Source organism: Mauremys reevesii, linkage group 4, assembly GCF_016161935.1.
Source record: "Mauremys reevesii isolate NIE-2019 linkage group 4, ASM1616193v1, whole genome shotgun sequence".
Classification (NCBI taxonomy): domain Eukaryota; kingdom Metazoa; phylum Chordata; order Testudines; family Geoemydidae; genus Mauremys; species Mauremys reevesii.
The window spans coordinates 81,894,694-81,921,483 of record NC_052626.1 but is presented as its reverse complement, the minus strand read 5'-3'; the positions used below and the strand labels follow the sequence as shown (position 1 = coordinate 81,921,483).

General features: G+C 42.9%; 1 protein-coding gene across 3 annotated transcripts in view; it reads right to left on the bottom strand.

Annotated features, from left to right (window-relative positions):
- The window catches only part of SHANK2 (SH3 and multiple ankyrin repeat domains 2), a 675,150-nt gene that overhangs the window by 598,094 nt on the left and 50,266 nt on the right, over positions 1-26,790 (bottom strand). For 2 of the 3 annotated variants that reach the window (XM_039536948.1, XM_039536949.1), the window contains exons 2-3: positions 9,912-9,975; positions 2,833-2,898 (exon numbers count right to left, since the gene is read on the bottom strand). The gene's annotated coding sequence lies outside the window, so the exon portion shown is untranslated. The remainder of the gene's footprint in view (positions 1-2,832; positions 2,899-9,911; positions 9,976-26,790) is intronic. The other variant, XM_039536950.1, reaches the window with a different exon arrangement.

The window sequence follows — 26,790 nt, the reverse complement described above, 5'->3', positions numbered from 1 at the left end:
CCAGAGGACTGCCCAAGCAACAGAAAGCTGGCCTTCAATACGTTTTAAAGTGTAGTGTGGCCTTGTCCTTCCCTCCTCCACCACCCTACCCGGTGCTTCCCTCTTCCCCCACCCCTCCTGGGTTACCTTGGCAGTTACCCCCTATTTGTGTGATGAATTAATAAAGAATGCATGAATGTGAAGCAACAATGACTTTATTGTCTCTGCAAGCAGTGATCGAAGGGGGGAGGGAGGCTGGCTAGCTTACAGGGCAGTAGAGTAAACCAAGGGGGGGTTCATCAAGGAGAAACAAACAGAATTTTCACACCGTAGCCTGGCGAGTCATGAAACTGGTTTTCAAAGCTTCTCTGATGCGCACCATGCCCTCCTGTACTCTGCTAACCGCCCTGGTGTCTGGCTGCATGTAATCAGCAGCCAGGAGATTTGCCTCAACCTCCCACCCCGCCATAAACATCTCCCCCTTACTTTCACAGATATTGTGGAGCACACAGCAAGCAGTAATAACAATGGGAATATTGGTTTCACTGAGGTCTATCCAAGTCAGTAAACTGTGCCAGCGCACTTTTAAATGTCCAAATGCACATTCTACCACCATTCTGCACTTGCTCAGCCTATAGTTGAACAGCTCCTGACTACTGTCCAGGCTGCCTGTGTATGGCTTCATGAGCCATGGCATTAAGGGGTAGGCTGGGTCCCCTAGGATAACTATAGGCATTTCAACATCCCCAAGAGTTATTTTCTGGTCTGGGAAGAAAGTCCCTTCCTGCAGCTTTTGAAACAGACCAGAGTTCCTGAAGACGCAAGCATCATGTACCTTTCCTGGCCATCCCACATTGATGTTGGTGAAACGTCTCTTGTGATCCACCAGTGCTTGCAGCACCATTGAAAAGTACCTCTTTCGGTTTATGTACTCACTAGCTTAGTGCTCTGATGCCAAGATAGGGATATGAGTTCTATCTATCGCCCCATCACAGTTAGGGAATCCCATTGCAGCAAAGCCATCCACTATGGCCTGCACATTTCCCAGAGTCACTATCCTTGATATCAGCAGCTCTTTGATTGCCTTGGCTACTTGGATCACAGCAGCCCCCACAGTAGTTTTGCCCACTCCAAATTGATTCCCGACTGACCGGTAGCTGTCTGGCGTTGCAAGCTTCCACAGGGCTATCACCACTCACTTGTGAATTGTGAGGGCTGCTCTCATCTTGGTATTCTGGTGCTTCAGGGCAGGGGAAAGCAAGTCACAAAGTTCCATGAAAGTGCCCTTACGCATGCGAAAGTTTCGAAGCCAGTGGGAATCATCCCAGACCTGCAACACTATGTGGTCCCACCAGTCTGTGCTTGTTTCCCGGGCCCAGAATCGGCATTCCACGGCATGAACCTGCCCATTAACACCATGATATCCACATTGCCAGGGCCTGCACTTTGAGAGAAGTCTGTGTCCATGTCCTCATCACTCTCATCACCGTGCTGCCTTCACCTCTTCACCTGGTTTTCAGCTTCTGGTTCTGCATAAACTGCACGATAATGCACGAGGTGTTTACAATGCTCATAACTGCTGGAGTGAGCTGAACGGGCTCCATGCTTGCCGTGCTATGGCATCTGCACGGGTAACCCAGGAAAAAAGGCAAGAAACGATTTATTGCCGTTGCTTTCACGAGGTGGGGGGCGCTGACGACATTTACCCAGAACCACCCGCGACAATGTGTTTGCCCCATCAGGCATTGGGAGCTCAACCCAGAATTCCAATGGGCGGCGGAGACCGCGGGAACTATGGGATAGCTACCCGCAGTGCAATGCTCTGGAAGTCGACGCTAGCCTCGGTACTGTGGAGGCACTCCGCCAAGTTAATGGTCTTAAGTGGGGACACACACAATCGACTGTATAAAATCGATTTCTAAAAAATCGACTTCTATAAATTAGACCTAATTTTGTAGTGTAGACATAACATAAGAATTATAAAAGTCCTTAACCCTGCAGTTTAAAACTATGAAAAGAAAAGAAAAGAACTGACGTCATCTTATGGTAGGTATAAATGGGGTTTCTTTTAAAGATTTTTAATTATTGTCAGTACCATATTTTAGACACTGCATTTTGAAAAATTTACCTGTACCCATTAGTTCTTACTAATTAAAAGACTAGCTAATCAGAATTTCCCATTTAGCAGACTTTTGAGGTACTCCGTGCTCTGTTTCTCCTCTTTCTGCATGTCGCCAACCTTTTCCTCCAAATTTTAAATCATTTAGTGTCACATTACACCTCATACTATGCCCTTCTCCAGCATCTGTCTAATGCTAAACTGTGTTTGAGAACATGGCAGATGTTCTCCAGTGCAGTGGAGCCTTTATCACAACCCTGTGTTCCCAATTGTCATTAACTGGCACAGGCTCCAGCAACACGAGAGCAGCATTATCAGGGCATTCTCTGTAAAAGTCCCATCCTATAGGACTCGGTTCCTCTGACTGTCAAAATTAAATCGAATCTAAATCATTGTCTTTTTTTGTTCTTAGATTAGATTTAATTTTGACAGTCAGAGGAACCGAGTCCTATAGGATGGGACTTTTACAGAAAATGCCCTGATAATGCTGTTCTGCTGTAGCACCAGTTTTGTTATCCACACAAAATTTAAGCAGATGGAAACAAAGAGTACATTTCCACTAGGGTTTTGTTTTTGTCAAAGGGATACTTCCAAGCCAGTTTTATTAACTCTGCTGCTGCTGCATGCCTTGAAATCTATGCTGAGAATCTTAGTGTATAATAGAGGAAAGAAAACCACAGACATGAATAAACACCAATGATTTATCTGAAATAGCAGCTGATCGACAAACTTACCAGTTAGTGCAGACATGGAGAGCAGCTACATCGATTTCATCAGAATCTAAATCTCCTTCATTTCAGCTTTAAAAGGTACAGAGAGGCACAAAGAATGACACAAGAGAAAAAAAAATCAGCAGTCAAAAGGCCACTCCTACTTTCTAAGATCTGTTTATAAAACAGGATGATTCACAGCACAAGAGAGCAAATGGCATGTTATACTGTAAAGCACTTAGATAACTATATATCACACCACTCATCTCAAAAATCACACCAAGTCCTAACATTTAAATATTACGCACAAACTCTTAAGAGCAGGCCCTATCTTCATTTTGTGTCTGGTACAGCATGGAGTACATTCTTGCATGTGTTACAAAGTAACAACAGGTGGGCCGAGGAATTTGTATTCAGAAATGGATTGAGATTAGATTGAGGTTTTGGTTCTAGGCTGAATCAGAGCTAGCAAACTCAGAACTGACCATGCTAAATTCTTGTGAGCTGTACTTGTGTCATAACTATAAAGGGAAGGGAACAGCCCTCCTGTGTACAATACTATAAAATCCTTTTACCTGTAAAAGGTTAAGAAGCTCAGGAAACCTGGCTGAAACCTGACCCAAAGGACCAATAAGGGGACAAGATACTTTCAAATCTTGGGGGGGGGGGGAAGTCTTTTGTTTGTGCTCTTTGTTTTGGGGGTTGTTCGCTCTTGGGACTAAGAGGGACCAGACATCAATCCAGGCTCTCCAAATCTTTCTGAACCAGTCTCCCATATTTCAAACTTGTAAGTAACAGTCAGGCAAGGCGTGTTAGTCTTATTTTTGTTTTCTCAATTTGTAAATGTTCCTTTTTGCTAAGAGGATTTTACCTCTGTTTGCTGTAACTTTGAACCTAAGGCTAGAGGGGGTTCCTCTGGGCTATATGAATCTGATTACCCTGTAAAGTATTTTACATCCTGATTTTACAGAGATCATTTTTACCTTTCTTTCTTTCTTTAATTAAAAGCTTTCTTTAAGAACCTGATTGATTTTTCCTTGTTTTAAGATCCAAGGGGATTGGATCTGGACTCACCAGGAATTGGTGGGGGAAAGGATGGGGGATGGTTAAATTCTCCTTGTGTTAAGATCCAAGGGGTTGGATCGGTGTTCACCAGGAACTTGGTGAAAAAGTCTCTCAAGGCTACCCAGGGAGGGGAAGGTTTTGGGAGGAAAGGGGGTGTTCCAGACACAGGAATCTGGATGGTGGCAGTGAAACCAGATCTAAGCTGGTAGTTAAGCTTAGAAGTGTTTATGCAGGTCCCCACATCTGTACCCTAAAGTTCAGAGTGGGGGAGGAACCTTGACAACTTGTGATACATAAGCCAAGATTTCAGCTCATTTGCATAGGTGCTGGAACTAGAGGTGCTAGGGGTGCTGCCACACACCCTCTCGTTTGAAGTGGTTTCCATCATATATAGGATTTCAATGGCTCTCAGCATCTCTACCATAAAAATTGTTCCAGCATTCCTGCCCACTGGAACCAGGGCTGCTTCTGATTTTGAACCTGGCCCTGCTCTCAGTTGCACCAATGTGAATCCAAAATAACTACACTGACCTCAGCGGGGGATACTGTAAAATCAGCGTGAAAGCAGAAACAGGCTATATATCTTTACACTGAGAAGAGACTTTCTGCCTTAGTGACAAATTATTTCTTTAAAGTATCAGAGGTTTAACTGTGTTAGTCTGGATCTGTAAAAGCAGCAAAGTCTAACAAATGTATTGGAGCATGAGCTTTTGTGGGTGAATACCCACTTCGTCGGATGCATGTCAATATGTTTGTTAGTCTATAAGGTGCCACAGAACTCTTTGCCGCTATTTCTTTAAAGCAACTTTTCTTCTACTGTAAATTGATCAATCCTTTCAGTGAAGCAGCCTTTTACTTTTACTTTTTCAGAAGATTTACAATAAAAAAAAAACAAAAAAATGAAAAGCTAAACAGTGAATTGCTACTAGTGCAATTGATTTCAGTGGGACTACCTGCAAAATAAGGTGTGACTCAACATGAATAAGGGTGGTAGAATCTGGCCCTTAACAACTCCCCACTCCAGTGGTCAATTGTCTTCGGTAACTACATAATAAAGTTCATTTAGATAACCTCAGTTTATGCAGTATTTTAAGGCATTTCCTACAATAAGTATAGTTAATACTACAGATAATGAGGCTACTTTCTCTGATTACTGCAGGTAAAATTAGATAGCTTTTTAGGAACAACACTGTAATATATGAGATTCTAGTTTTATTATCTTGCTTTGCCCTAATGTAGTTCTAGTGGGTTATAATCCCATAGATATGGGATCTGTTATGCCTTCATGAAAAAAAAATCTTAACTCAGTGTGATGGTAATTTAGGGTGCAATACAGACCAGTGTAGGATTATGTTGCCGCCTACTTCGTAATCCTGAGTGTCTCACAATGCCTGACTGCTATAGCTCCCAACCTGGGCCACTCACAACCAGCCTACCAGCATGCAGGTCACACCCGGAGTGTCTGTGTGCTAGGTAGCCTGGTTCAGCAACTCTGACTGCAGCAGCCTGTCTACAGCCCTATTCTGGCTTCCAGCAGCCTTGGTTACTACTTGCAGGGTGAGCCTAACACACTTCTGGTCATGAATATTCCCAATATTGTGCACTCTGCAGTGCTCAGCCCTCTCCTGGACAGTTCAGAGAAATAATATAGTTTATTTGTTCCTCTAAAGACCAAAACCAAATCACAGTTTATTAACTTAACTAGGGTAAATACATCCTTTCTTTTAAACACAGCACTTTTTATAGTAAAAAATAAAACAAATTTATTAACAATAGGCCATTGATTAAGATATGTCTAATTAAAGGAATAAAAATAGAAAGGGTTACAAGCAAATAAAAGTGAAAACATACATCTAAAGGTCTAAAACTTAATCTAGCAATATACAGGCTTTGTTCACGATGGTTTCTCACTTATATTCAGTTCCCAATCCCCCCTTGGCTAAAGGACATCTTTCACAGCTTGCAGGGGCTCTGTGGGTTTCCCATCCCCCTATATGATTTCTATGTAAATAGAGCTTCCATTGTTTCTGATTTCATCATGCTTAATTTACATAGGAATCAGGTAGATAGCTGTTGTGATATTCCCTCTTGTCTGGGCAGACTGTACAGCCTACTATCAATGAGTATCCATAAGTCCCTATATAGTATTAATACATAAAATTCACAATACTATTAATCATCAGCATGTCACAGGCTTCCTGAAAATACCTCATTCTATGTACTTTATAATTCAGTAATATTGTATACAATCAGTTGATTCAATTGATTATTTCTTGAGGTTCAGCCCCCAGTCTTTATAGACCAGTTAACCTTTACAATGTATCCTTTGAAAAGTAAAATCCAGACAAAGCTTCTCTCTCTTACTGGGTGTAGACCAGGGGTTTCAAACTCAAATGACCACGAGGGCCACATGAGGACTAGTACATTGGCCCGAGGGCTGCATTACTGACACCTCCCCCCCGCCACCTTCAGCCCTGTCCCCCACTCCACCCCTTCCATGAGGCCCCACCCCTGCCCTGCCTCTTCCCACCCCTTCTCTGCCCCCATTCCAACTCCTTCCCCAAAATCCCCACCCCAACTCCGCCCCCTCCCTGCCCCCAGAGGGTGCAGGAGGGGTGTGGGGTGTGGCAGGGGCTCAGGGCAGGGAGTTGGGGTGTGGGGTGCAGGAGGGATGAGGGGGTCAGGGCAGGGGGTCAGGGTGCAAGAGGGGTGCGGCAGGGGGCTCAGGGCAGCATGCTGCTCTGGGAAGCGGCTGGAATGTGGGGGAGAAAGGGCAAAGGGGTGTGTGTTGCTGTTGCTTCAGGCACCGCCCCCAGCATCTCCCATTGGCCAGGAACAGGGAACCGCAGCCAATTGGAGCTGCTGGGGGCAGTGCCTGAAGCAACATCAACACACAGCCCTGCGCCTCTCTTCCCCCACGTTCTTTCTGCTTCCAGGAGCAGCGCGGGGGCAGGGCAGGCAGGGAGCCTGCCCTGCCCCAGGTGCATGCCAGGCCAGAGCCACTCTAGGTAAACGCTGGGGGATGGGGGGGCTGTGAGGAGCTTGCGGGCCGCAGAAAATAACTTCATGGGCCGCGTGTTTGAGACCCCTGTCTCCTTCCCCCGCTGTCTCCTTCCCCCGCTGCTCTCACTTGTTAATTTGAGTTTTGCCTCCACCCCTTGTTAGTCTGATTGATCTGTTTACGCAATATGTAAATACATTCTTTGTCTTATAACATACTTTGGAAGTAACTCCCAGGTTGGGAAAAACACATTCCTTTGTCTAGTGCAGACGTGTTTACCGACTCTCCCTAGCACGCCTGATTTACACACACTTTAGTCATAATTCAGGCATATATACATAAGTCTTAATATCCATTGAGTATATACATCATGCAAGAATATTAATGATCAGTGAGTTTAATTTTCAAATGATACCTTGCAAGGTATATTTTTTCAAAGATTATTACAATAGTGCATAGAGTGTGAATATAGGGGTGCTTAGGATCACACTAAGAACTTCCCCTTCTGCAAGAGCAACCATGGAAGGGGAACACTTACTACAATAATATCACAAGGTTTCAGTAGTAGTGTCCCTGTCTCATGGTCTGTTTTTTGCGGTGGTGTTTGTGACCTAGGAGAAGAAACTGGGGATCCATGGAAACAGTCCCCAACTCTGATGAGTTTTTTACAGACATTCAGAGCAGAAGTATCACTAGGTATACTGCAAGATTATCCATGCCCCTGAAAGCACTCTGGCTTCTGATCCATCCTGCCATTGGTTCCACAGGCATAACTGCACAGAGCTGTAGGAGATTAATGATTGTGGTAATGACAGTAATGCTTGTATGAAAAGCATTCATATCTATGGCAGTTTGCCATGGATTTTCATGCTGCTCTATGCTGAGCAGAGTAACTGTTACTCAGCTTTTTTAGCTCCTCCCTACATAACGCACCCCCTAACCATAAAACTCTACTGCACTCAGGGGGCAGAGGACCATGCTACAGAGATACCGTCTTCTTCTTTTTGTACTCTCTGCTCCATTGCCATACAATTTTGTTGCTTTCCATGGTTCTAAGTAGGGGGGAAATCCAGCCAATTGTGCTGGACAAATATATCTTGCTTTTGGGTACCTATATGCTATGGGGTGAGGCACTCTATCCATGGATTGGCATACTAAGAGATCAGAAATGACACACATCAGAGACCCATTTCAGATGCAATGCACTCACAGTTCCTGTCATTTGCTAGAGGAAGTAGCATTGAGCCACGTCTTGTTCCCAGGACAATCGATGATTTAGTCCTCTGTAATGTAATCTGATGCAGCTGAAATTGTGTATTTCATGAACCTCCAGAATGCAGATGGATCTAGCAATCTTGATTCCAATTTTACTTACACTAGTTCTACACCAGTGCAACTACCTGGACTTCATTTGAGTTGCATCTGATTTACACAAACATAAATGAAATCAAAATTAGGCCTATAATCATGTTGCACTTCTTATAGGTCCACAACTTTGTTGTGTGGTATTGTTATGTGCATGTTGGTAAATATATTTAAATAATTAACTACAAAAACAAATGTCATTACTTTTTAATTAAAATGCATCAAACTAACCTAAAATGTTTCAATCAGAAAATACTTACACATTCATTTAGAGCAACATTTCCTGCACAGCTTTTACACATAAATATTTGATTTGAATACTGTTACACAACATCAGCATGAAAACAAATTAAGTAATGAACATATTTGCCACACTAGGCTAACATATTTTATACCATATAACAGTCAGCTGCAGTTCAGATGAAACCTAATAGATTTTAAAATAGACCAAGAGGAATTGTGAGCTGCCATCATTTCAGGTAACAGAGTTGACTATTCTAGGCAGAATTAGAACCCTCCATGTCAAACAGTTTTCACAATGGGATGTAGAAAGCAGTAAAACATTTATGGAGGGAGGGAGGATTCAATCAACCTATGCAGAATTGAAAAGAAACTTACCAGTTACTGGGGCATCGTTCCATAACACGGTTTAGATGGTTCAATTATGCAACTATGGTTCACATGCACAACTAGACATACACTATCTTTGTAGTGTATGTCTTGTTAGGAAATTCCCACTCCACCTTAATCATATTGTCATGAACTAGGTGAGGAAGAATTACACAGCTCCTCTTCAAATTCGCAAGGGTTTTTGTTTCTCTGCTTTCAGTTACTGTGCCAGGACCTGGCTGCCAGGAGGAGCAACTGCAGGGCAAGTCCAGCTCTGCCCCAGCCTCCCTGGGCTGGAGCATGCCCAGTGCAGCTGAAATCTTTAGAGAATTTAGATGCCAAATTCTAACTAGTCTGAGCATGTGAAAATTGAGATTTTTCAAAGGTTTATAACTTGGCCAAATTTGGGTAGATTTCCAAGGGAACTGGAAACAACACATCCCTAATACCAGGGCAACACCCCTCCCTGCCCTTCTCCCAAATTTCAAGTCCCTTCTCCAAAGCATGGAGGTGCTAGAGCTTCTCAATGAAATGCTTGTAAGGTTGTTTAAAAAAAAAAAAAAAAAAAAACATTGGCAAGACAATGTATTTTTCCCTAACCTTGTTCTGAGAAATGGCTAAAGCATTTTAGCTGGAAATTAAAAAAAATAATAATAATAATCAGCATGAGGCAGACACACAGCATGGAAAATTTCAGCCTGAATAGTTAAGTCTGGCAACATAATAAGTAAACAGGGTCTTGTAATGAAAAGTGTTAATCAACCTTAATTATAGGTGCTTCTAACAGTTCTGCCTATAATAAGTGCTAGTACATGGTTAACTTAGATTTCTAGGCACTACTATGCCACAAATAATACATAAGGCTACCAATGGTTTGTATCATATTTGGCAAGTTTTTTAATCACTCTGCTTCATTTTCACCTATCCGTATAATAGGGATACTATTACTTAACCACCTCATGCAGACATTTTGAGGATTATTGGTACACACTTTAAATATAAGAAGAGCTGTATAAGTACAAAGTCTTGCTACTTTTTCATGTTCAGCTGCTATTGTACTTACACAAATAAAAGATGAAGGTAACTTTCAGCTTTTGTCCATGTGCAGGAAACTCCTTCACTTCACACTGAGGAGGCAAGAATGCAGGGATTTCATTATCTTACAAAGTTCAAACTCTTTTATTTACAAATTCACAGTGAGTCAACAGCAGGATTCTACAACATTTATTTTGGCTGTAAAGTTGCTCTGCATAGTTGAACTTCACATCAGCCCTATGCTGGCATTCAGAATGCCAGAAGATATTGGAATCCTTTGTACTCTGTAGGAAAAGATCCAGGGTGAAATTCACCTCTCTGCTGCAGGTCAGTACACGCTCTACACACAGATTTACACCTCAAAACAGAGATTAAGTAGGACCCACCAAAGAGAATCATCCAGAACTCCTCAGTAATTCAGAACCATTTGTATATCTATTATATATATATACACACACATATTGGTAAACTACAGGAGTTACAGTTGAAATTTCTCAAATTGGGCAAGTTTTTAAAGTTAGGTTCATGCAAATATTTGCACAATCCTAACTAGTGTGTGCAAATCCTAAATCCTTACATGCAAAGTGGTGTATTTTCAAGTGCATGTGACCAGTCAATCATTCAACTGGCCATATGAATATGCAAATCTCTCTTTTGTGGGCACACATGACAAGTAAAGTAGCCTCAGTTTGCTTTAGCTTAACTAAGGCCACTTTACTTCTGAATGAGTGTTCACACAAGGGTTTAATGCACTTTAGCTAATAATAATACAAGCTAATACTTGGTACCTTTGGTTAACACATATTGACTTTCCTGAGTGTCCCCAAATAGACAAACACTTAGGGTTCTCTACAGTACCCATCACCATAATATCTAATGTCTCGTCTACACTACAAAGATAGTTCAATTTAAGTCACTTTGTATTGACCTAATTGTGCATGTGTCTACACTCAAATACGTATCTGGGCAACATAAGCACCCTGTTACAGCAACACAGTAATACCACTTCCCCAAACATTGAACCATAGTTGACCTATGGAGGTCGATGCTGTAATGGACTGGTGCATAAGCAGTCTGGCCTATTGGTCACAGCTGGGCTGAGGTCTGCCTACCAGGGATAGTAGTCACTGGGCAGGAGCTGGATCAATCGCAAGTGCCAGGTTCCATAAGGAAGAGTTAGGATCAGAATCTAGCCAGGGTCAGAGACCTAAGACCAAAAATAGTGCCAGGTTGGAATCAGAAGGCAAGAGTTAGGGCCAGAGTCAGGCTGGGTTCCGAGACTGGAGATCAGATGCAGTACCAGGTTAGAATCAAGAGGCAGGAAACAGGTTTGGAGATCAAGCAAGGTCTGGTGCTGCAGCAGGCTGAAGTCTGTGAGGTTGCTCAGTCAACTTCCTGGGGAAACCCCTGCTGTTAAAGAGGCCGCAGGTTACCATCACTCTGGGTCTCTTGGGCGGCACTTCCTGCAAGCACCTACTCTCTATAGAGCTCCCTGGCTGTGCCTCTGTATGGTTTCACTCTTTAAAACCTCTGCATAACTTTGAAATGTCTTTTCCTGGTTGACCAGCTTGGCCAGCACACCTAGCAGCTCTCCATTATTGTGTGCAACTGCCCAACCAGCCAAGTCAGCTCCACACACTAGAAGCACTCCTCCCTGGAATAGACAGGAAGCATTGGCTCTTTTGGGCCTGTAGGGAGAAGAAGATGTGCAGGCACAGCTAGAGTGCAGTCGCAGAAACATGGACATCTACGAAGAGATTGTGCAGGAAATACAGGAGAAGGGGTATGACAGGGACCAGCAGCAGTGCTATACGAGAGCAAAGGAACTGTGGCAGGCGTATCACAAGACCAGAGAGGCCAACAGTTGATTCAGTGCAGAGCTGCAGAGCTGCAGACCTGCCGCTTGCACAAAGATCTGTATGCCATACTTGGCAGAGACCCCACCAGCACCCTGCAGAGCACCATGGATACATCCAAGGAACCCAAGACACAGATCCCTGCCATGAACAGCAAGGAGGATGGGGGACATGTGATGGGCAGGGGGTCCAGCTATGGTGCAAGCCAGGACCTGTTTGAGACTCCACCGCAGTCTAGCCAGTTCCATCAGCTGAGCCCGATGCAGGGGAAGGCACCTCCGCTCCTGATGAGCCATACCCACCTGGAGGGGGTAGTGTGTAGAGATACTCCAAAGCTGAAGTGTCAATAGGCATGTCTTGTTTAAAATTTTATTGAGCAATCATTTTGGAGTTGGAAAATCCATAGGACGGGGGGCACTGTCATGCAGGTCAGACTTGATGGATTTACAGCAATGGAATTTCCAAACTGCAGGAGGATTTTAGATGGTACGCATATCCCTATTTTGGCACTAGCCAATCTTGCCACAGAATACACCAACAGAAAGGGCTACTTTTCTATGATTATGCAAGTGTTGGTGGATTACCAAGTACACTTCACTGACATCAATGTTGGTTGGTCAGGGAAGGTAGCAATCCAGTGTTTCAAGCTTCCACAGTGAGATCGCCATTCGCTTCTCAATTGCCAGAGAAGTTCTCATTCTGGTTTGCTCACATTGGGAGGGCTAGGGCGAGTTTGGCACACAGATCCAGGAATGCGGCCTTTCACATAACCTGAATTGCAATGCAATCCCACCAGTCAGTGCTGGTTTCTCAAACCCAGAAGTGGCATTCCACCATTTGCAGTTGCACCACGAATGCCACCAACAACCTTGAACTGGTTATCACTATGTCTCACAGAAAACTGTCCTCCAACAAATCATCACTGTGACATCGCGCAGGGTGCAAGCTGACCACTGAACTGCTGTGCCACCTTAATTCTCCAACTCAGAATATCGCTTACTCTGTTCTGCTACTGAAAAACATCCTCTCCAAGCACTGTTCACATGACTATTAGCATGTAAAGGCAACAGCTGCAAATGCCTCAGTCCCAGCTGTGCACCCCAGAAACATGCATCTTAAAACAGTTCAAGGCCCACCTTGGACAGTGTAAGCTCATTATAAGTCCTTCATTCCATCAAAGGGTAATGAATGTGCAACAGCCTTTTTTAACCTGAGTCGAGATTCTCAAGACACTTCAGCCAAAAGCACGTTAGTTTAGAAAAAAACAATGAAACAAGTTTATTAACTAAACAAAATAGATTTTAAGTGATTATAAATGATAAAAGCATACAAGTCAGATATGGTTATGAAAGAAATAAAAAAATAAACACGCAAGCTATTTCCTAAACTTTACCAAGACTAGTAGTTCTAAAAGCAAAACAGATTGTCTCACCATAAGCTGCAATACATTTCACAGACTGTCTCCTCCCAGTGTCCCAGGACACCCCTCCCACTGTTCAATGATGCTTCTCTTTGTCTTCCAAACCATCTTGCTTCCATGTGTCGAGGTAGCAGTGGAGAAGTGACTAGAGGCCTTTTTTCCCCCTCTTTCTAATACCCCAACCCCTTGTGCTGGAAAAATCCTTGCTGGGTCATGGGGTTAGGGAGTCCCATTGCCTATGTGCTCTACAAACTGTCCTTCAGGTGAACTGTAAATTCTTGTTTCTACTTTCTGTGTACGTGCCATTAGCTCTGAGGCAACATGTAAACCCTGTTTAGAGTTAGAGGTTAATAGTTTTCTGATGCCTGTGGTCAGTCCTTTGTGTCTCTGAAGGGCTAGTTGGTGGGTGTTTCCCAGACTTACAAATATGTTTCAGTAACAAACATATAGCAAAATCTCATAACTCCATGCACAATGTTAATACACACATTTTAACAAGACAATCATGTCCAGTAGAACATAAGTTTTCAAATTATACCTCACATGGCATGCTTTGTACAAAATATATCATAACCACACAAAAGTGGCGAACATGGGGTACAGCTGAGGAATAGTGTGTCACAGTCACATCCCCCATTTCTGCGGTTTTTCCTGTAGCTCTGCAAATACTGCAGTATTGTTCGTCCTGTGTTTGCAATACTCATGAGGAGTGGTAGATACGTTGGAGGGTAGGGATAGGATACAGAGGGACCTAGATAAATTAGAGGACTGGGCCAAAAGAAACCTGATGAGGTTCAACAAGGACAAGTGCAGAGTCCTGCACTTAGGATGGAAGAATCCCATTCACTGTTACAGACTAGGGACCAAACGGCTAGGAAGCAGTTCTGCAGAAAAGGACCTAGGGGTTACAGTGGACGAGAAGCTGGATATGAGTCAACAGTGTGCCCTTGTTGCCAAGAAGGCTAACGGCATTTTGGACAGTATAAGTAGGGGCATTGCCAGCAGATTGAGGGATGTGATCATTCCCCTCTATTCGACATTGGTGAGGCCTCATCTGGAATACTGTGTCCAGTTTTGGGCCCCACACTACAAGGAGGATGTGGAAACATTGGAAAGAGTCCAGCGGAGGGCAACAAAAATGATTAGGGGGCTGGAGCACATGACTTATGAGGAGAGGCTGAAGGAACTGGGATTTTTTAGTCTGCAGAAGAGAAGAATGAGGGGGGATTTGATAGGTGCTTTCAACTACCTGAAAGGGGGTTCCAAAGAGGATGGATCTAAACTGTTCTCAGTGGTACCTGATGACAGAACAAAGAGTAATGGTCTCAAGTTGTAGTGGGGGAGGTTTAGGTTGGATATTAGGAAAAAAAAATTTTCACTCAGAGAGTGGTGAAGCACTGGAATGGGTTGCCTAGGGAGGTGGTGGAATCTCCTTCCTTGGAGGTTTTTAAGGTCAGGCTTGACAAAGCCCTGGCTGGGATGATTTAGTTGGGAATTGGTCCTGCTTTGAGCAGGGGGTTGGACTAGATGACCTCTTGAGGTCCCTACCAACCCTGATATTCTATGATTCTATGAGAATAGTGTGGCCTCTGTGCTTCTGTCAGAGATGGCTGACAGCAAAAAGTGCTACATAGGTTTGTGGGATTTTTTTAAATGGTGCAAAAATGATGGGATATGGATGGTATTATGGGATGGAGAAAGTTGCAGGATGGGAACTTGACCACTGGCTCCCAGTATTCCCTCCGTGACTTTTTCTGCCCCACCATGCATTGTCAAAATTTCCCCAAAAATACTGTGCCACATGATGGCAAGTTGCACACTGGGATAACTACTCATGGTGCACCACATGGGTGCATTGACACAAGCACTCCTGGTGGGTACACATAGTGCTGACGCAAGGAGACAAGCATGCACATGAGCAATATACTAACTGCAGCAGCTTTATACTGACATACCTTGCGTTGACCAAGGTTGGTAGTGTAGACATGGCCTAACTGTTTCTCCTCCTCCTATTTTCATTCACCAGTTATGTGCACAGAGATAGCTTCCCTTTCCTAAATTTGAAGTCTGTGCATTATTTCCATATAAAATAGATGTTCAATTCACCTGGCTCTAAAAGGAAATTGTTACAGAATTATTCCACCAAATCTTAATGCATGTCTGTATAATATTGGGTGCCAGAGATCAACTGGACTAAAGTAATTCACACTTCTAATTTCACAGAAGTGGCTAAAATATCCATGTATTAGGGTAGCCGCAATGACTGCTATTATAATAGTATGCCTATGTATGCTTGCTAGGGGGTTAAGGCACTCTGCACCTTTCAGGATTAGGCTGTAAGACACCCATTATATTAGCCCAATTGTCAGTATCACAGGTGTTCCTTGCACAGCCAGCTCCCACTCATATACATGTTTGTGTTCCAGAACTTCCTGACCCTCAATGTAAGATTTTGAGTAACACGACAGGAAGATGGTACCAAGGTTTAGAGTGTTACTAGTGTGATTGTACATATTGTGGGTTCAACTACTACTTGGAAGAGATTTTTTTTAAATGGTTCATTTTAGTTTGTTTGGTTTTAGAGCAACAGTATTGAGAGTATGATGATCTTGAGATTTAATAAGGAAGAAGTTGCTTGAGATTTCAGTGAGAAGTGTCTGTAGAGCAGAGAGGGAGGAGTCAGATTGGAGAGGATCCAGGAGTGCATTTGAGGTGAGGAAGTTAATACAGCAGTTGCAGACAGTCCACTTACTGAGCTTAGAAGTGAAGGGAAGGAGGGAAATGGAGACAAGTAGAGACAAGAGTAGGTATTTACTTAGGAAAGGGGAAACTTGAGTACATTTGTACCCAGAGGGAATAGAACTTCAGGTAGAGCTTTGTCAGTGTTAAATGTTAAAGCCATGGCTGCAGTGAAGTCACATATTAAAAGGAATCCTTTGGTTTTTGCCATGCTCTGGAATATTTTAGTCTTTTCTCTCGGCAATCGTAAAAATCATAGAAAATACAATAGAGAGATCCTTCATAGAGTGGCTAAAAATGTCGAACATATGGTCATAGAAAATGGTCTTCAAAAATGTCTGATGCTTTGCTTCTGTAGCCTACTCATTTTCAGCATGAGAGACAAGGCTTTAACACAGAGAGTACAAATACTTGCAGTTATTTATTTTACAGTTAAGACATGTGGGAAAAGTGCACACCCTCATGTATCCAATCTAACGGATCTGACTGAAGACACTTAACAGGTACAGGAAAAGGTCAATTCCAAAAATATAGCAGAAAGAGTCAAGTTACAGTAAGGCAAACCATTTACATAGCCAATTTGGAGTCAGACTATGAAGATCCCTCATATGGGCAAGGAAAGGTAGGAGAGCACAAAGGGACTCACCCACACCATGCTCATCCCCTTCTTCATTCATCCCAAGGGCACACATCAGCCCCAAAATAGGAGAAGAAGAGGTAGTGCCAAGGCTGCACCAGGAAACTGAGTGGGACATGACCTCTTCTCTGAGCTTCCCATGCAGCAGGGTAGTTCCTTGTCACTTGCAAAGCAGGCAGCACCTACATTGCACAATCTAGACTGTAGAGAGGACACAACAAGGACTTATTTTCCTCTCATAGAATTTGTGTGTGAGAGTTTCAGGCCATCAGTTGTCACTATCTGGAGGTTCTTTCAACTTGATCCTTGATTTTAATGGCCCTTTCTGAACCTGCTTTTTTCCCTCCAAAATACTTTGCATGTTGTCAAGTATGAGAGGGGTAGTCATGTTAGTCTGGATCTGTAAAAAGCGACAGAGTCCTGTGGCACCTTATAGACTAATACATGTGTCTGATGAAGTGGGTATTCACTCACAAAAGCTTATGCTCCAATACATCTGTTAGTCTATAAGGTGCCACAGGACTCGTCGCTTTTTGCATGTTGTGTTTTTGATAGATCTCACTGTACAGTTGATCAGTTTACAAACAAATGAATGTTCAGAATGTATTCATTCCATATTATGCAGAGTGCAAAAACTTTTGAGGGTGGTGTTTATAACAAATTAACTACCTTACTTGAAATAATCTGAGTTTTTAAGACTACCAGCCCAGCTCGATTTAACTGGCTATCCAAATCTCTCTCATGCACTCTCTGAGCCTAGGTAGGACATAGCAAGCTTTGTCTATTAGATTGCTGGGGGCCTTGAGAAATCAAGAGGTTCCGTACTGGAGACATGCCATCAGCCATTATATGTTAAACTGCCGTTGTGCAGTAATCTTGTTCAAGTAGCCCTGTGTAACTCCTAATACAAAGTGTCATTACACTGCTTGACACCAGAGAGTTCCCAATTATGGGAACTGCAATGGGACCCTTCAGGGCAATAGCTTTCTACATTTTTACTTTATAAATTAGGACATGAATTCACAGCAGTTCACTCATCACTGTACTGTAAAGGACTATGTGTTTTATACCATAACCTTCATTAAAAAAGGTCCCTTTAGGGAAATGTTGAGAGAATTGGGATCAGGGGACCTGTAAGATATTTAAGTCACTAAGCAGAAGTCATGAGAGATGTGAACAATTGAATTGACAAATGACTGCATGAAGCAGAACATTATATGACCCACATAATAGGGATTCCTGAGAACTCTGAATTTTCTTTCTTGATATGATCAAAATAAGAAGAGACTGCATGAAGCATTATAATCTATAAATGAAAACCAGAAAATAATCTGTATCCATAAACTGCAATAAACCAAGCTGCAGGAAAAAAAATGAAGATATTTCATCTGGGACCTTTATAATTTAAATCACAAATCCATTTTAAGTGGGCTAAAACTCTTCCTAGATTCCAAGGCCAGAAAAGATCATTGTGATTATCTGCACTGACCATAGCACAGGCCATAGAAGCTTCCAGCCATTGGATCATGTTACAATTTTCCAGGGCTGCCCGGGAGGTGTGGGGGTGGGCAAGTGGGGCAATTTGCAAGCCCTGGCCAAGAATCCCTTCTCTGGCTACTCACCCGGTGGCGGTCCGGATCTTCGGCAGCACTTTGGCGGCGGGCCCTTCCCTCGCTCTGGGTCTTCAGCGGCACTTCGGCGGCAGGTCCTTCAGTGCTGCCGAAGACACGGAGCGAATGAAGGACCTGCTGCTGCCACCACCAAGGACTCAGAGCAAGTGAAGGACCCGCCACTACCACCGCAGACTCGGAGCGCCGCCTGGTGAGTACAAGCGCCGCAGCAGGTGGTGCCTTTTTTTATGTCCGCTCCCCCGCTTTGCCCCAGACCCCCTGAATCCTCTGGGCGGCCCTGCAACTTTCTCTGCTAGTTTGAAGAGACCATTATTCAATATTTGTTCCCCATGTAGATATTTGTAGAATCTAATCAACTAACCCCTACGTGATAGTTTGGATTCACCCAGGCCAGTAACAGGTTCAGTCAACACCTCCTTGGAACTCGAGGTGCCTTAAATGCTATGGCGCTGTGGCTCAGAGCCTTGGCACCAGCAGCTAAGTTACTCTTGGCAGGGGGACCTCAGCAACCCATCCAGCCCTGAGCTCTCCCCAAAAGTGTTCCTCTGCAGTGCTCAGCCCTCCTCACTGTAGCACTCACGAAACCTCAAATTTGCTGCTCCTTTTTAAAGATACTGTACGGAGCAGCCTGACAGCTTAACTGGGGTTAACACACCCTCTTCTTCAAATGCATAGCACTGAATGGGTTTATAGCAAGCCTAGGAAACAACATACCTTTGCCTAAGACTGGCTGGGCTTTGGCACTGTCTGCGAAACACATTTGAGGAACATAATTCCAGCACATCTGTACAGTTTTTTGCATGTTGACCATACATACATCACACAAGAATATTAATGATCAGTGAGTTAATAGTTTTCCAGTGATATACTACAAGACACCTTTTAAATCAATATCAGGACAACAGTACATGGGGTTCAGAGAGTTGGTCAGGCCATCATGGGCTATTATAGCAGGGATAAGGGGGAGACAAGAGAGAACAGAGGGGGGAAATCAAATCAGTTTCTTAGAAGTCTGTATACTAATGCGAGAAGTATGAGGAAGAAGCAGGAAGAACTTGAAATGCTAATTAATAAACAAAAATTGACATAGTTGTCATCACAGAGACTTGGTGGGATAATACACATGACTGGACTATTAGTATAGAAGGGTACAGACATCAAGTGATCCATCGCCCTGTCGTCCAGTCCCAGCACATGGCAGTCAAAGGCTTAGGGACACCCAGAGCATGGAGTTGCATCCATGATCATCTTAGCTAATAACCATTAATGGACCTATCCTCCATGAACTTATCTATTTTTTTTTTATCCAGCTATAGTTTTGGCCTTCAATACATCCCTGACAATAAGTTCCACAGGTTGACTGTGTGTTGTGTTAAGAAGTACTTAGAATCATAGAATCATAGAATATCAGGGTTGGAAGGGACCTCAGGAGGTCATCTAGTCCAACCCCCTGCTCAAAGCAGGACCAATTCCCAACTAAATCATCCCAGCCAGGGCTTTGTCAAGCCTGACCTTAAAAACCTCCAAGGAAGGAGTTTACTGTCATCTGCAAACTTGCTGAGAGTGCAGTACACGCCATCCTCCAGATCATTAATGAAGATATTGAACAAAACCGGTCCCAGGACCGACCTTTGGGGCACTCCATTTGAAACTGGCTGCCAAGTAGATATGGAGCCATTGATCACTACCCATTAAGCCAGACGATCTAGCCAGCTTATAGTCCAATCTACCAGCCCATACTTCTTTAACTTGCTGGCAAGAATACTGTGGGAGACGGTATCAAAAGCTTTGCTAAAGTCAAGGAATAACACATCCACTGCTTTCCCCTCATCCACAGACCCAGTTATCTCCTCATAGAAGGCAATTAGGTTAGTCAGGCATGACTTGCCCTTGGTGAATCCATGCTGACTGTTCCTGATCACTTTCCTCTCCTCTAAGTGCTTCAGAATTGATTCCTTGAGGACCTGCTCCATGATTTTTCCAGGGACTGAGGTGAGGCTGACTGGCCTGTAGTTCCCCGGATCCTCCTTCTCTTTTTCAAAGATGGGCACTACAGTAGCCTTTTTCCCGTCATCCGGGACCTCCCCCGTTCGCCATGAATTTTCAAAGGTAATGGCCAATGGCTCTGCAATCACATCCGCCAACTCCTTTAGCACCCTCGGATGCAGTGCATCTGGCCCCATGGACTTGTGCTCGTCCAGTTTTTCTAAGTAGTCCTGAACCACTTCTTTCTCCACAGAGGGCTGGTCACCTTCTCCCCATACTGTGCTGCCCAGTGCAGCAGTCTGGGAGCTGACCTTTTTTGTGAAGACAGAGGCAAAAAAATCATTGAGTACATTAGCTTTTTCCACATCCTCTGTCACTAGGTTGCCTCCCTCATTCAGTAAGGGGCCCACACTTTCCTTGACTTTCTTCTTGTTGCTAACATACCTGAAGAAACCCTTCTTGTTACTCTTAACATCTCTTGCTAGCTGCAACTCCAAGTGTGATTTGGCCTTCCTGATTTCGCTCCTGCATGCCTGAGCAATATTTTTATACTCCTCCCTGGTCATTTGTCCAATCTTCCACTTCTTGTAAGCTTCTTTTTTAAGTTTAAGATCAGCAAGGGTTTCACTGTTAAGCCAAGCTGGTCGCCTGCCATATTTACTATTCTTCCTACACATCAGGATGGTTTTTTCCTGCAGCCTCAATAAGGATTCTTTAAAATACAGCCAGCTCTCCTGGACTCCTTTCCCCCTCATGTTATTTTCCCAGGGGATCCTGCCCATCAGCTCCCTGAGGGAGTCAAAGTCTGCTTTTCTGAAATCCAGGGTCCGTATTCTGCTGCTCTCCTTTTTTCCTTGTGTCAGGATCCTGAACTCGACCATGTCATGGTCACTGCCTCCCAGGTTCCCATCCACTTTTGCTTCCCCTACTAACTCTTCTCTGTTTGTGAGCAGCAGGTCAAGAAGAGCTCTGCCCCTAGATGGTTCCTCCAGCACTTGGACCAGGAAATTGTCCCCTACACTTTCCAAAAACCTCCTGGATTGTCTGGGCACTGCTGTATTGCTCTCCCAGCAGATATCAGGGTGATTAAAGTCTCCCATGAGAACCAGGGCCTGCGATCTAGTAACTTCTGCTAGTTGCCGGAAGAAAGCCTCGTCCACCTCATCCTCTTGGTCTGGTGGTCTATAGCAGACTCCCACCACGACATCCCTCTCATTGCTCACACTTCTAAACTTAATCCAGAGACTCTCAGGTTTTTCTGCAGTTTCATACCGGAGCTCTGAGCAGTCATAATGCTCTCTTACATACAACGCAACTCCCCCACCTTTTCTGCCCTGCCTGTCCTTCCTGAACAGTTTATATCCATCCATGACAGTACTCCAGTCATGTGAGTTATCCCACCAAGTCTCTGTTATTCCAATCACATCATAGTTCCTTGACTGTGCCAGGAATTCCAGTTCTCCCTGCTTGTTTCCCATGCTTCTTGCATTTGTGTATAGGCACTTAAGATAACTCGCTGATTGTCCCGCTTCCTCGGTCTGAGACAGGAGTCCTCCCCTCTTGCACTCTCCTGCTCGTGCTTCCTCCCGGTATCCCATTTCTCCACTTACCTCAGGGCTTTGGTCTCCTTCCACCGGTGAACCTAGTTTAAAGCCCTCCTCAATAGGTTAGCCTGCTTGCGAAGATGGTCTTCCCTCTCTTCATTAGGTGGAGGATGGACGAGAAAACCACTTGCGCCTCAAACTCCTTTACCCTTCTTCCCAGAGCTAAGTAGTCTGCAGTGATCCACTCAAGGTCATTCTTGGCAGTATCAATGGTGCCCACGTGGAGAAGCAGGAAGGGGTAGCAATCCGAGGGCTTGATGAGTCTCGGCAGTCTCTCCGTCACATCGTGAATCCTGGCAAGTAGCAGACCTCTCGGTTTTCTCGGTCGAGACGGCAGATAGATGATTCAGTCCCTCTGAGGAGGGAGTCCCCAACCACCACCACCCTCCTCCTTCCTTATGTTTGTTTTAAACGTGCTGCCTATTAATTTCATAGGGTTACCTCTTGTTCTTGTGTTATATGAAGTGACAAACAACACTTCCTTAGTCACTTTCTCCACACCATTCAGGATTTTATAGACCTCTATCATATCCCCCCTTAGTCATCATTTTCTAAGCTGAACAGTCCCTGTCTTTTTAATCTCCCCTCATATGGAAGCTGTTCCATATCCCTAATCATTTTCATGTCCCTTCTCTGTATCTTTTTGCATTTCTAATATATTGCTTTTGAGAGGGGGCAACCAGAACTGCAAGCAGTATTTAAGATGTGGGTATACCATGAATTTATATAGTGGCACTATGATAGATAATAACAAAGTTACTATCCCTTTCCTAATGGTTCCTAACATTCTGTTAGCTTTTTTGACTGCTGCTGCACATTGAACAGATGTTTTCAGAGAACTATCCACGACTCCAAGTTCTCTTTCTTGAGTGCTAACAGCTAATTTAGACCATCATTTTATATGTATAGTTGGGATTATGTTTTCCAATATGCATTACTTTGCATTTATCAGCATTGAATTTTATCTGCTATTTTGTTGTCCAGTTTTGTGAGATCCCTTTGTCAATCTTCCCAGCCTGTTTTGGACTCAACTATGTTGAATAATTTTGTATCAGTTGCAAACTTTGCCACCTCACTGTTCACCTCTTTTTCCAGATCATTTATTAATATGTCAAACAACACTGGTTCCAGTACAGAGTCCTAGTGGATCCCACTATTTACCTCTCTTCATTCTGAAAACTGACCATTTATTCCTATCCTTTGTCTCCTATCTTTTAACTACTAACTGATCCATGAGAGGACCTTCCCTCTTAAGCAAGCTAAGCTGTTATGGGGTAATAGATTTTGGTGAGGGACCTTGTCAAAGGCTTTAGGAAAGTCCAAGTACATTATATCAACTGGATCACCCTTGTCCACATCTTTGTTCACCCCTTCAAAGAATTTTAATAGATTGGTGAGGCATGATTTCCCTTTACAAAAGTGGTGTTGACTGTTCTCCAGTGCATCATGTTCATCTATGTGTCTGATAATTTTGTTCTTTACTATAGTTTCAACCAATTTTCCTAGTACTGCAGTTAGGCTCACAGACCTATAATTGCCAAGATCACCTCTAGAGCCTTTTTATAAAATAGGTGTCACATTAGCTATCCTCCAGTCATCTGGTACAGAAGCTGACTTAAGTGATAGGTTATATAGACCCCCGCAAATCCTTTTCAGAGTCATCGCTTCCCAGGATAGAGTACCCCATCCTGTAAGTATTTCTGCATTTTTTTTTCTTTTTTTCTTAATGACTGATAAGCTTTTCTTCTTTTTATATGCATTTTATAGTCTGATTTTCAGAGGGCTGAACACCCACAACTCCTGTTAAAGTCAATGGCATGGATGCTGCCCAGCACATCTGAAAAAGATCAGGTCACTTTTTTTTTTTTTTAAAGGAACAGGTGAAAAACACAATACACTTATAAACATAAAATCTTTCTACAGAAAAAGTAATGATTTGGCCAGATCATTTTCTGTCATGCAGAAAACAGAGAACAAAAAAGGCTACCCAAAACTGACAAAAGAAAAAGAGGGGGGAAGGTTAAAATCCTTGAGTATTTTTGTGAATTTTCCCCCTCATTTTTCAAAGTTTTTCCTTCCCTCTATTCTCTTTACCACATCTTTTTCTTCTCTTTCCCCCATTTTGACAATGGAAAGATAACAAAAAGGAAAAAGGGGGAGAGATGAAGAGAAGCAATGTGACAATAACAAAAAGAATGAAAACCAATAGTTAGTTTGGGAATTTTTTTTAAACACAAAACAAAACTGGAATGCTTCCAGAAAATTTACATAATTTTCCTTTTCAAAACAAGACTATTTTTCAACAACAATTTTTTTTTAAAACCAGCTCTACCAACTGGTTAACTTATTGCATGTTAGACTATTGTACAGTTTTTATTTCTACTATGTTAGTGCCTAGGAATTCCTGTCAGGAATCAGGGTCTCATTGTCATAGGCACAATCCAAACAAGCAACAAAGAAGACCCTGTGCCAGAGAATTTACAAATCAAGGCCCCTATCCAGCATGTATTTAACCTTTGTCACCGTGGGTAGACCCCTGAAGTCAAAGGGGAGTACTCAGCGTACACAAAATAGTTTTTGAAAGATCAGAGCCCAGTGGCTTTGATCTATTTCTTTAAGTCAATATGAACAATAAAATAAAATAATATAAAATAAGAGTTTTCCCTCCAATACACATGTCCAGATCTCCTGCTTTTCTATAAATTTTATATCTGGCACTGAGAGTAGCATTGGTGGAATCCATAGATTCAATATAGTTCCATGTTTCTAAAAGCAGTCACTCTTACTCTCCAAAATGTAGTTTTCCGGGTTTCAATGCTGAGTATTCTGAGCTCAGATACATCACTGTATATGAGGAATAATTCCATTCAATCCAGCTGCAGTACTCTTAGGCTGTGTGTTCACTAGTGAGTTTACAATGGCACAGCTGTACTGATGCAGCTGCATTGCTGTAAGATCATTCATGTAGCCGCTCTGTGTCGGCATGAGAGCTCTCGCATCGATATAATAAAACCAACTCCCCGAGCAATGGTAGCTATGTCAGCGGGAGAAGCTCTCCCACCAACATAATGCTGTCTACACAGGCACTTCTGTCGGTGTAACTTACGTTACTCGGGGGAATTTTTTTTCACAACCCTGAACGACAAAAGTTATACCAACAAAAGTGGTAGTGTAGATATGGCCCTAATTTACACCAGTGACACTCAGATCAGAATTTGACCCTGTTTTTTCTTCTTTCTGATCCTAATAGGTTAAAAACTGGCTCAGTGATGGAAAGTAAAATTCTTCATTCCTGGCTTTACCCAAACATAAAATGGCAACATAATCACTGTAATAAGTATTAGTACAAATTATGAGTAATCAGTGAGGAAAGAAAAATCTGTCATCTTCATTTCGTGGCTTATGATTATTTCATTCGCTGCATAATGAAAAAATCATGTTAACTAATAAATATTAGATTATTTTAAAAAGGGAGCCCACCTTAGATGCTTGTGTTCACAGAGACACACACAGACCAATTCATCATAATTATTTTTCTAGGATGAAGTAAATGCTAAATTTTCTATTGCAAAATCTCCACCCCTTTGTTTTACCAGAAATATTTTATTTACTATATGAAGGGCCCAATCTTGCTTCCACTGAGTTTTGTCATTGACTTCAAGGCCCTTGGATACATGCAGGGAACTTCCACTGATTTAAACGGGGACTATAGCCTAGATTCACAAAAGGACATTATGCAATGCTCAGCATTACAATGTCCATCTCCTATTTGCCCTGCCACCCAGTGGAATTCACAGCCCCAAGTTCAACACCCTGGCTCCCCAAGTATTGTATGGGGAGAGTTAGGTTCCTAAGAAAGGGAATCACGGAAGCCAGCAAGATGAGCAGGGAGCTGCCAAAACTAGCCAGAAGTGAAATGCAGAGGAAAGGGGAGAGGCTTAGGGCCCAGATCCTAAAAGGTAGTTAGATGCCTAATTCCCACTGATCTGGGGCCTTAGGCACCTGACTTAGGCACATAGAATAAATAATTAAATATTCGCTGCGCAAGAGAATAAGTGAGAAAATGACTCTATAGCCCAGTGGTTGGGCACTCACCTGGTACACAGAAGACCTGAGTTCAAGTCTTTGTTCCACATCAGGCAAAGCAGATATCTGAAAACAGGTCTCCCAAGTGAGTACTATTCTGGGGATACAGGCACACTCACCTGCCAAATTCCCATCTGCCTTTTGTGTAGAGGTAAGGCATGCTCTGAGCATGCCTACCAGATTGGGCCCCACAGGTGAGATATGCAAGTGACTTGTTTGAGAATCCCACCAAGCTAAGGCAAGAGTGAGGGCTCTGAGCAGCTTGTGAGCTATGGGGCAGCATCAGGACTTTGGCGACTTTGCACATGCCTACTGATGGAAACTTAAGCACCTGGTGAATTTTAGGTGCCTACAGAATTAGGCAGAAGCTGAGCAGTGGTTTTGAGAATGTCAGTTGTGCCTAAATGTTGAATTTAAACACCTCACTGCCTCTCTAGGTGCCTAACTGCCTTTGTGAGTCTATGTCTATATATCTGAAGCTAGACACCACGCTTCCAGGAAAATTCACCATGTAAATCCAAAATAAATGCTCAATGGCCAGGTATAAACTGGATTTTTGTATTCTGACAAGAAATGGACCTAATTTTTTAACTATCTGCAGATTTTTTTAAAAAAATGTCAGTTGTATTAGTAATTAACTCCACAAAAAGAGTGCCTGCACATCATGGAATTAAGCAGGCCTGATTACTTTCTGGAGATCATGCAGCATTCCTTAGCCTTTGTAGCCTGAAGTACTCAGGATAATTTACTTGATAAATTTCAAGAACAAAATATTACATTTTTTCTTTGTAATATGCATTAGTAAATTCACGTTACTATAATAATTCAAATCAGCAACAGTTATAGCCCTCAGTACACTCTGAGGTTGATTAAATTATTTGAAATATACGATTTTATTTTATCTGGTGTTTCATTAAAACATTATGTTAACAGGATAAAAATTAGTTA